This window comes from Chenopodium quinoa, unplaced genomic scaffold (genome assembly GCF_001683475.1).
Source record: "Chenopodium quinoa cultivar QQ74 unplaced genomic scaffold, ASM168347v1, whole genome shotgun sequence".
Classification (NCBI taxonomy): domain Eukaryota; kingdom Viridiplantae; phylum Streptophyta; class Magnoliopsida; order Caryophyllales; family Amaranthaceae; genus Chenopodium; species Chenopodium quinoa.
The window spans coordinates 6,280,779-6,290,954 of NW_018742329.1; the positions used below are offsets into that span (position 1 = coordinate 6,280,779).

Genomic DNA, 10,176 nt, shown 5'->3' on the forward strand with positions numbered 1-10,176 from the left:
CCTTTAAGTGAGTGTGTTTGTGTTTAACCATAGAAGTAATGGTTGGTTAGTTGTGTTGATGGGCGAAAAGGAAACCCATGGTTAAACAATAAACACAAACACTTGGTGATTTTTTATGACACCTTTTTTTTTTCTCCAATTGCCATTATAATTTTCTTGTGCTCAAAAAAATAATCATGAATAGCATTTCCAGATTCAAACTATTCAACTATTGATGTATAGAAAAAAAAAAAAAAAATTAAAAACACTATGAATAGTAATCACCTATTGCCTTTTGAATACATGTGTCACTTATTGTAATTTTCCTAGTGAAAACGAAATTTCAAAATCTTACTACATTAAGAAATGACTCATAGACAAAAGATTTTATTAAAGAAAAACATTATAACAACTCATAGAAATTAGAACCGCCGCCATAAAACAAAACACAAACTATTGCGTCAGTCCGGGCTAACGAGTCAAGATTGACAAATTGCGTATTTTGATATTCTCAATTGGCTGGATATGATAATCTCTATTGGTTGAATAATGTCCTCTACAGTATGATACGCAGTATTCTTTAGAGGATTTTAAAAAGTCAATAGAGGATATGAAAAATCCAATAAAGGATATCAAAAGGCCAATGGAGGATATTAAAAATCCGTTATTTCGTCGGTCCAGACAGACACAATACCTTCTCAAAATAAAATTAGATATAAGAATATTTTAAATTTAAGGACATGGCACAGATGCATGTAACAGGACTGTATATGATACTTTATTTGGTAAGAAATAGTCTAGTCTTAGGTTCAAACTTTTTCAAACATTAACGCAATGAATATGTCAAATGTTTACCTAAGATAATTAAAAAAGACAAAGTACACGTCAAATATCAAGAAATTTAAATTGATCATACATAGTTTTTCAATATAGTTATACACTGGATAATAATAATAATAATAATAATAATAATAATAATAATAATCTCTTCCAAGAACTAAACAATGTACCTTAGTTTTAAAATGTTAGGTTGAATTTTATTATTACTTCAAATCTTTCATATGTTCAAATAAAAATTTCTTGGTTTTGTCACTTTCATATATCTCCATATATATAATTCAAATCAATATAAAGATAAGTATATATATTTTGTATCTAATGAAATAAAATAAAGCAAAAAATTAAATAAAGGATAAAAGGATCTTGCTAAACAATGTATCAGGGTGTTAGATTGGTATTTAAATGATTTTTAAAGTGATAGTAATTTAAAAATGTATGTCAAAATCACGTATCGATCAATGTAAGTAATATTATTTTAATTTCATATTTCTACTTTTATTATATTATCGAATGCCCTCAGAGCATTTGTTAACTTAAAAAACAGAGAAGTAATGCAACTAGTTATGTACGTTGTATGTGGTTTTTATAGGTAAGGAAAATGTGATCTACTGATCAAAATCATTTTTTACTAGTCAATTTTATCCAATTTACTTGTAAAAGTGAAGGCCCCAAGAGAATGGAAAGAAGGGTAACGACACCTCATTCCCCACACAAATATATATACTTCATCCGTTTTTATTTACTTGACCTATAGTCATTTAACACGCAATTTAAAAAAGAGATTAAAGAAGATTAACATAGATTGATAAAAAAAAAAAATTAATACCATTGAACCCCAATTTATCCCTTTTATTGGTGGTTCTAAATTTTTGTATTAAAAATATCGTTTGTCTTCTTTAATTAACTCTTTTAATTGCGTGTCATATGACTATAGGTCAAGTAAATTGAAACTTATGAACTATATATATATATATATATATATATATATATATATATATATATATATATATATATATATATATATATATTATTTATTTATTTATTTATTTATTTTTATTTATTTATTTATTTTAAATATATTTGACTGTGGTCCCAGTCTTTGAGGTCACAGTGGCTATAAATATAAGATCTACTTGTATCACCCAAAAACAAGTTGAATTGTAACTGTGAATTAAAATGGCTTCATCAAAGGTCTTTCTTATTACCATTATATTTGCTGTTCTTTTTCTAGTCCCTAGCGAAATTTCAGCTCGTCAGCTAGCAGAACCTTTCTCAACTAAAAAGACGCGTAAGCTTCTTATTCTTTGCAATCTCATATTTTTTTAGTTGATACCTTTCTATTATCACGCTTATCAACGTATATTTTTAACGATTAATATCTCTAATTATTAACATCGTTAAATTATAAAAAGTGGATATTAATAAAATATACATTAAAGCAATTCAAACAAGATCCCACATGAATATGATTTATCGTATTTATAAATCATAAAAGCGAGTCAAAGCGTAGGGACTGAATCTCATACATAATGCTTTTTTTTTTTTTGAAAGCTATGCCTTCTTAATCATTTTTCCTTTTTTTTTTTGAAAGCAATTCTTAATCAATTATTTATTTATTTCCTGTTAAATCAAGTAAGACAAAAAATAATATTAGCTTGCATTTACTTGAGGCTTTGTCCTTTTGGAGAGCTCCCATTTGGATTCTCTTTAAACGTAGAGATACCTTGAGTAACCTTCCAGTAACTCCCACTTAATGGGATGTTTAAAGGAGGTAATTAACTCCTCTTACCTTGTTTGAGGCTTTGTCCTTTTGGATTCTCCAACCTTTGGTATTTTACTGTTTGATTTTATATTCCATGGTTGTGAAAATCAGTTTACATTTTCTAATACATGCACAGGATTACATCCAAATACATTAAAGCTAAACACATTCCTCTCTTTAAGCATAAGTTTATTGATTGAGCTAGAGTGGTGTGTGAACCTTAGAGAACGTGCCGGCGAATACAATTAGATATCACGATTACGCCAAAATTTCGTTTTTAAGTTATTGATTTGCATCAAGACACCATATTTGTTCCATTAATCTCACGTCGTCAAAAAAATATTTGTTCCATTGATTATAAGATCGACTTTTTTGATCTTATTGTTTCTTTCTTTTATGTAGTCTTGAAAACATCTTATTTTACAACAATTTATGCTTGCATGCATGATACGGAGTACCAAACTTTTTATAATTTTTGCATATTGGCAATTAACTCTACTAGTGAGTGAAATAACGCAATAAAAAGTGAAAAGATTAAAAGTATTCCAAGTAAAAAGAAAAAAGTGATATTCATTTGATTTAAAATCAATGAACTTTTAAGTTTGGATCATTCTACATTTATAATTTCTGAACTTTTCGTATTTTGACTAGTTTATTCTTTTTGTTTTTTTTACAGATGCTGTGACGCGTGCTGGTAATCCTGTTGTGTACTATCCTAATCCACCGGTTCAAACAGTTCCTGGGTATCCAGCTGTTCCGTGTCAAGGGTGTAATTAATGCAACCTAATGTTCTTGATTTAGAGATATCCAATTTCATACGGAGTACATTTTATATTTTTAAGGGTAATGATATAGATGCCCCTTAAGGCTACATATAACTATATAAGTCTTAAATAGACTCCTAAATTTAAACAATATTGTAGAGGATATTAAATGTTTATATATATATATATATATAGTCCTAAAGGCTATGTATATCGTTTTCCTATTTTTATTACGCTATTACTTTTTATTTTTACAATTTCGGTAAACCATTTTTGTCATACCCCACTTATCTCACAATAATTACACCATTCACTCAGTATTTCTTACACCCATCCACATTTGTATTACAGTCATCAATCTTTTTGCAGTATATCTCTTACATTATCAATATTTTGGAATGGAATTCGTACTAGAATGTTAAACAAATAAATAAGTAATACTCTCTCCATTTTTAATAAGTGTTACACTTACCTGCTAGCCCCCCTGTAGCTCCGCCTCTGGAAGGAGGTAATGTTGGTTGACTGTTTACTTTTTTATACAACTTTCTCTTAATTCTATCGGTCGGATGAAAAACACAATCGACGATCTTAATCTCAATCGATTGAAATGTGACTTTAAAGCAATCACAATGGATGGCTTCACAAATAGGGTAAGTGTTTTCGACATGGACTTCAGAATATGCATAAGGGACACTGTGGTAACGGTGTAAAAAGTGGATCGATTTAAGAAAAAGTGATTTTGGGAATTTGTTGACGGTGGTAAGAGACTATGATTTAACTAATTGTTAGAGTAAAGTAATTACTAAGCAAGCAATCAATTCAAATAATAAAAATCCTATTTAATCTAATGCAAATAAACTGAATAATAAGGGAAATACTATGATAAAAAGCATCCAAAATCAAGCTTCACCACGAATATATTCAATATAATAGTCGTTTTACCCCTAACATATAATTGAATCGATAGGATCGAGGAAAAGCAATCCCTAGACAATTCTAAAGGTCTCTTCCGAGTTATCAATGACTTTCTAATCACAATTAAACCTATTTTCGTGGAAACATGCAAGTTAAGGAATGAAGCACATAATTTAGTTTGCTAATTATCCATTCAACTACTTCCGTGAAGAACTTCAAACCTTAAATTGATGTATTCAAATTCGTTAAAACCCAACTCCTATTGTAATTAGAACAATGGTTAAATAACAATAATAGTTCTAATTATCCCTAACCTAGTATTGGCATAAGCACAATCAATAATAAATTATGTCAAAATACAAATATTATTGGAGAATTAAGAGATCAATTAATTCATGCATCAATCATATTCGATTTTTGCTAAATCTCAGATTGGAAAGCTACTCATGCATCTTAATGAAATCAAGGACGAAAGAAGCTAAGACATGATTAATAATAATAAAAATAAGAGGATTAAGAGGAGAAAATAATACTTGAAATTAATAATTATATGAATGCAATCTTAAATCTTGCAAACAAAAGGCCCTAGAATTAATGTAGAAGAATGTAATACAATACTCTCTAAATAATGTGTGGAAGTGGTAAATAGAAGACTATCTAAAACCTATTTATATGCAAGGAAAATAGTAATCATCCTCTCTTAGAATTACGAATCTAAAAACCCTATATTACAACTTAATTTTGTCAATAAGTAGGAGGCCGCAACTAAGCTATGTTGCATTATAGAGTCGTGAGCTGCACTATTTTTGTGGAGTAGGCTGCAAGCTATGTGTGTCTCGCTCCTTTGTGAAGTGTGTCGCACGAAGGCTATAGTATGTTGTGGTAGGCCGCAAGCAGGGTGCGGACTAGGCTGCCCTTTATGCTTTATAGCTCTTCCAACATATCAACTCCAACTTCCTTGCTAACTCTACATACTTTTTAAGAAAACCCCTACAAAACAAGGAAAAGTGTAACACCTTGACCCCAAATCAGGGTTGTTGGAAATAGGTAATGCAAACGGATTCTCGTGCTCGATCGGGTGGTGGTTCGCCCGACTTGGCGGAGGTGGCTAAGGAAAATAGGAGAACTCTCGCGCCCGATCGGGCGGCCCTCGCCCGACCGGGCGGCGGACTCGAGTTTTTGACGAGCCCGATCGGGCGGCTTCGCCCGATGGCTCGCTCGGGATAGGGTTTCTAGATCGCCCGACCGGGCGGTGTTTGCCCGATCGGGCGCGACACCAGGTCTGGAGAAACTTAATCTCGCGCCCGATCGGGTGGCAGCTCGCCCAATCGGGTCCGCCTTTTTTCCTAGGTCGATTTTCTTTGCGTGTTTCCTTTTCTGGGACTCATATAAATAAGAGCCTTGCCTTTTCATGAGAATTATTCACTTTCTAGCCGAAAAACGCAAACCTACTTTTTGAGATCTGAACAGTTCTTGAGCAATTCCACTCTTCAGGTTCGGGTGCATGAATTACGGGGAGAGTTACGATAAACTTGGGGGGCGTGCGTCATCAGGAAACCTGTACCGGTGGTAGCGTATTTCGCTTCTAAGACAGTGGATTATTGTTCCAAGGCGCGACTGTGAGTTTGAGATCTTCAATTAAGTATTTTCCCTTTCATCTTCTCTATTTTTGTTATTGGAATCGACAGATATTTTACCAACAATTTAGAAGCGAAATATATTAAATTTTTATACTGTTGATTTCTTGAATTTGGGAAAAATATTGTTTTGGAGATTGAGATATTAATCATCGTGTACTACTCGGAAAAAAAAAATTAATCTTATTTTAGGAACTCTTTTGGATTTACGGTTTTTTGTACTCAACTTAGCGAGTATCAAGATTAAATTTGGGTGCAGTATTTTTTGATCGATTCAATCAAGAATCATTCTTGTTATTTAAGTCGGTTAATCATGGAGTTTTTATCCGACAACCCTCTGAATAGAATATATGCCTAATAAGGCGAAATTTCCATTAAGTTGGTGGATTTAATTTATTGGTTAAATTATAGTTTAATGGCACTCAAGTGAGTCTGTGAATCAAAGAGGAGCGCTAGTGCTTGTGTTGATTATAAATAATGAAATTATTAAGTCAACTGTGTCGCATGGTCTCGTGATTGTAAATTCATGAAATATAATAGTTGATGTTCCTGCATCAAGTGGATTAATTTCAAGATTGTTTGAGCCGAAGCTGGAGTTAGCCGATTCCATACGTCTGTGGGTATCGCGACATTAAAGATGTTGCTGCTAGATGTTTCAGAATATAATCATCTAGCTAGGCTCGTCAATAGCTTTGGTACATGCACAAAATCAGATAAGTCCTTCTCAAATAATTATTTCTAACTTTACGTAATATGGTGTCTATTATTATGTGCCCCTGTAAATGTGCATAATTTTATTATTATGAGCTAATGCAATGATATGTGCGGGTGAGGTGAGTTAGATCTTGTAACTGACTAGTATGTTAGTTTTACTCTTGTAAAGGAGTGACATTGAGGAGGAAGGTCTCCGTAAAAGATGTTTATCTGTGGCTATTTGCTTATTGTTTTGCAAGTAATTTATTTCTGCTAATGTATGTTTTGTCCAATGGTATTCTATTTATGTTCATGGACTTTAATGTGTTTTGTCCTAGTAGATTAGGGATAACATGTGTTCTATCGTATGATAGTGTTTTTAAATTGTTATTTTTCCTAATCATGGACAATGTTTTGTTGAGCACGGAGTATGTGATAAGCTTGTAAGTGTCTCTTTTTTAGATTAAAAAAGGGATTTAGAATTATTGTTTCTTTTAATTCTTGTGATCTTAATTAGCTTTGTTCTCGAACTTGAAATGTATTTAATTTGCTAGAGGTGTAGCAATTATTTCTTGTTGATGGTCTAGATGAGACCAAGTTGATTTCCGGGCTTATTAGCAAAATTAAAAAGGGCTTGACTTAGCAAAGCTATAATGGCCATGCTAATTTGAAGTGTAAGTGCCCCACATGAGGTAAGGATGGGAATCGACATTCCATATGTCTTTAAAATTTTAATATTCTGTGAATGTTAGTATTGTGGGGGTTGCAGATATGTATCAGTTGTTTATTTGTTTAGTAAGTATTTCACCCAAGAATTTTGTTTATACTTCCTAATTTGTTACCTGGTTCATGATTATTTTCATGTGGTATTTTTGATGTGGGGGTTTCCAATAATAAAGAATTGACTTCTAGATATGTTTCACGTAAAGCATGAAGGCTTGTGGGACTGTGGGTGATATGTATGCTGAATATCTGCTACGTTTATCATGTACGAGCTTGATATGTTAAATCCTTGAAGTGTCTCAAGTATATGTTTTCCTATGACATGACATGTTAGTTTTGCTCGTTCATAGGATTTGTTCTTGCTTCCTAAGCTTTATTCTGCCAGTAAAGTTGATGAGTTCATCATCTAAGGTGTATTGGATTAAAGCTTAAACTAGTGTTATATCATCTTGGTTTTACTTTCTTGATCGAAAGTTGTATTTAGATGTTTGTTGTGTGGTTTATATATTCATGTAGTGGTGAATGGAAAATTCCTGAACCATATGGATAAACCTGATTGACTAGTTGTGGAAAGAAGCATGTTAACGCAAGTTGTGCACTCTCTTTGAGTCTGATATGCTTGAGAATAGTATATCTGGAAGTTTGTCCATTGTGGGGGTAAGTTGATCCTCATGTTCGCTACTTTATTTTTCACAAATGTCTATGTATGTTGTCAGGAACTACAGATGTAGTGACAAAGTTAGACAGATCTTGTGGAGATGATACTCATGTTAGAGCACGTGAAAGAAAAGAAGAATCAAGCAGGTCCTTATACTAGGATGAAGCACAGGTAAGTGCTTGATTGTCTAAGAGAATATATTTAAGATCCTGTGGGGTATTTTAAATTATTCTAGTGACGAAGTTTAAAAAATTGAGTCTACGTCCTGAAGTGATCTGGCTTGATAATCCTCTAATTTATATGGTTATGAGATGCTTTGGTAGACTTGTTACTTGATGTTTGCAGGTTGAGCTTTAAGTGCTCTTAATATGTCCATAACCCAGATTGGGTGGTTAATTGAGACAACTTACATGGACACACCGAAGTATTTTAATTTATTGAACTTTTGTTCTGAATGGGTCTAGAGCCTTGTTTTGGTTGACTCATTGTTGGATTTACACCATTTATGTTTATTGAATCTATAACTTTTTTCAGTGGTTTGTTGATCAGGTGGATTTAGTAAGGTTGAGCGTGGCTCTTAATGTCATTTGTCCAGTTAATCTTTGAGCAGAGATTGATAATGGTTCTTAAGTGGGTTTAAGACCATTAGCCCAGTGGCTCTTAGAGTAGGATTGATAATGACACCGAAGGTGGAAGGTTGAGCATTGCTTGCTCTTAGTACTACTAGTCCAGTTGCTTAAGAGTAGGGAACAATAGTGATCCTTAAATGACTTAGAATCACTAGCCCAGTTATTACTCGAGTAGGGAACGATAGTGGTACCGAATGACTAAGGTTGGGAGTATCCCTTAATGCATCTAGCCTAAGAGCTCGTTGAGTAGTGGATTGATAGATGCACCGACGAGTTGATAGGGTTGAACTTTTTCGTTCTTAATGTTCTTATTCCATTGCACAGAAAATCTTGGATTTGCAAGGTGCTTGAATGTGTTTTAAGCCTACAAGGAAAGACTCTAGATGTGCTAGGAATGTGTATTTTATACACAGATGGAACACCTACGTGAGTACGAGGGGTGGCCTCCTTCAAGGGAAAATTGTGGTGTAGTTTTCCTGAAGTACTCATGAGAGCCCAAGATGTAGGCCAAGATTGGTGGAGTTGCTTAAGCTCTAAAGTCAAGGTATGTGTATTCAAGGTCCCTTCCTCGCTCTTAGGAGTTCAAATCTTAGGATACTCACTAGGGAAGTGTTGAAAACCTTGTGCACTAATGTGTTAGTTCAAACATTTGGATACTAGTATTTAAGTACTAAGACTTTCATTTACTGTTCAGATTTCATGTTGAAGATTCGCTCGCATTAGTGGGGGATTGTTGGAAATAGGTAATGCAAACGGATTCTCGCGCTCGATCGGGCAGTGGTTCGCCCGACCGGGCGGAGGTGGCTAAGGAAAATAGGAGAACTCTCACGCCCAATCGGGCGGCCCTCGCCCGACCGGGTTGCGGACTCGAGTTTTTGACGAGCCCGATCGGGCAGCTTCGCCCGATGGCTCGCCCGGGATGGGGTTTCTAGATCGCCCGACCGGGCGGTGTTCACCCGATCGGGCGCGGAGAAACTTAATCTCGCGCCCAATCGGGCGGCAGCTCGCCCGATCAGGCCCGCCTTTTTTCCTAGGTCGGTTTGCTTTGCGTGTTTCCTTTTCCGGGACTTATATAAATAAGAGCCTTGCCTTTTCATGAGAATTATTCACTTTCTAGCCGAAAAACACAAACCTACTTTTTGAGATCTGAACAGTTCTTGAGCAGTTCCACTCTTCGGGTTCGGGTGCACGAATTACGGGGAGAGTTGCGTTAAACTTGGGGGGCGTGCGTCATCTGGAAACCTGTACCGGTGGTGGCGTATTTCGCTTCTAAGGCAGTGGATTATTGTTCCACGACGCGACTGTTAGTTTGAGATCTTCAATCAAGTATTTCCCTTTCATCTTCTCTATATTTGTTATTGGAATCGACAGGTATTTTACCAACAAGGGTGGGGTGACAATCCGCATCAAGGACCAACAACTGTCCTCAAAAACTAACACAAGTCTTTCTGGCGCATTTTATCCTCACTCATGTGCACTTTCCAGGAGGTCACCCATCCTAAGACTACTCCCAGTCAAGCACGCTTAACTAAGAAGATTCTTTTAGCATATGAGTTCCTTTAAAGCAATCATGATG

The 10,176-nt window shown here is 34.6% G+C and overlaps 1 long non-coding RNA gene across 1 annotated transcript; it reads left to right on the top strand.

Annotated features, from left to right (window-relative positions):
* Positions 1-1,972: 1,972 nt before the first annotated feature.
* LOC110689175 lies at positions 1,973-3,575 on the top strand. The gene is made up of 2 exons (XR_002504843.1): positions 1,973-2,107; positions 3,258-3,575. It is a non-coding gene; the product is annotated as an uncharacterized LOC110689175 (long non-coding RNA).
* Positions 3,576-10,176: the final 6,601 nt, after the last annotated feature.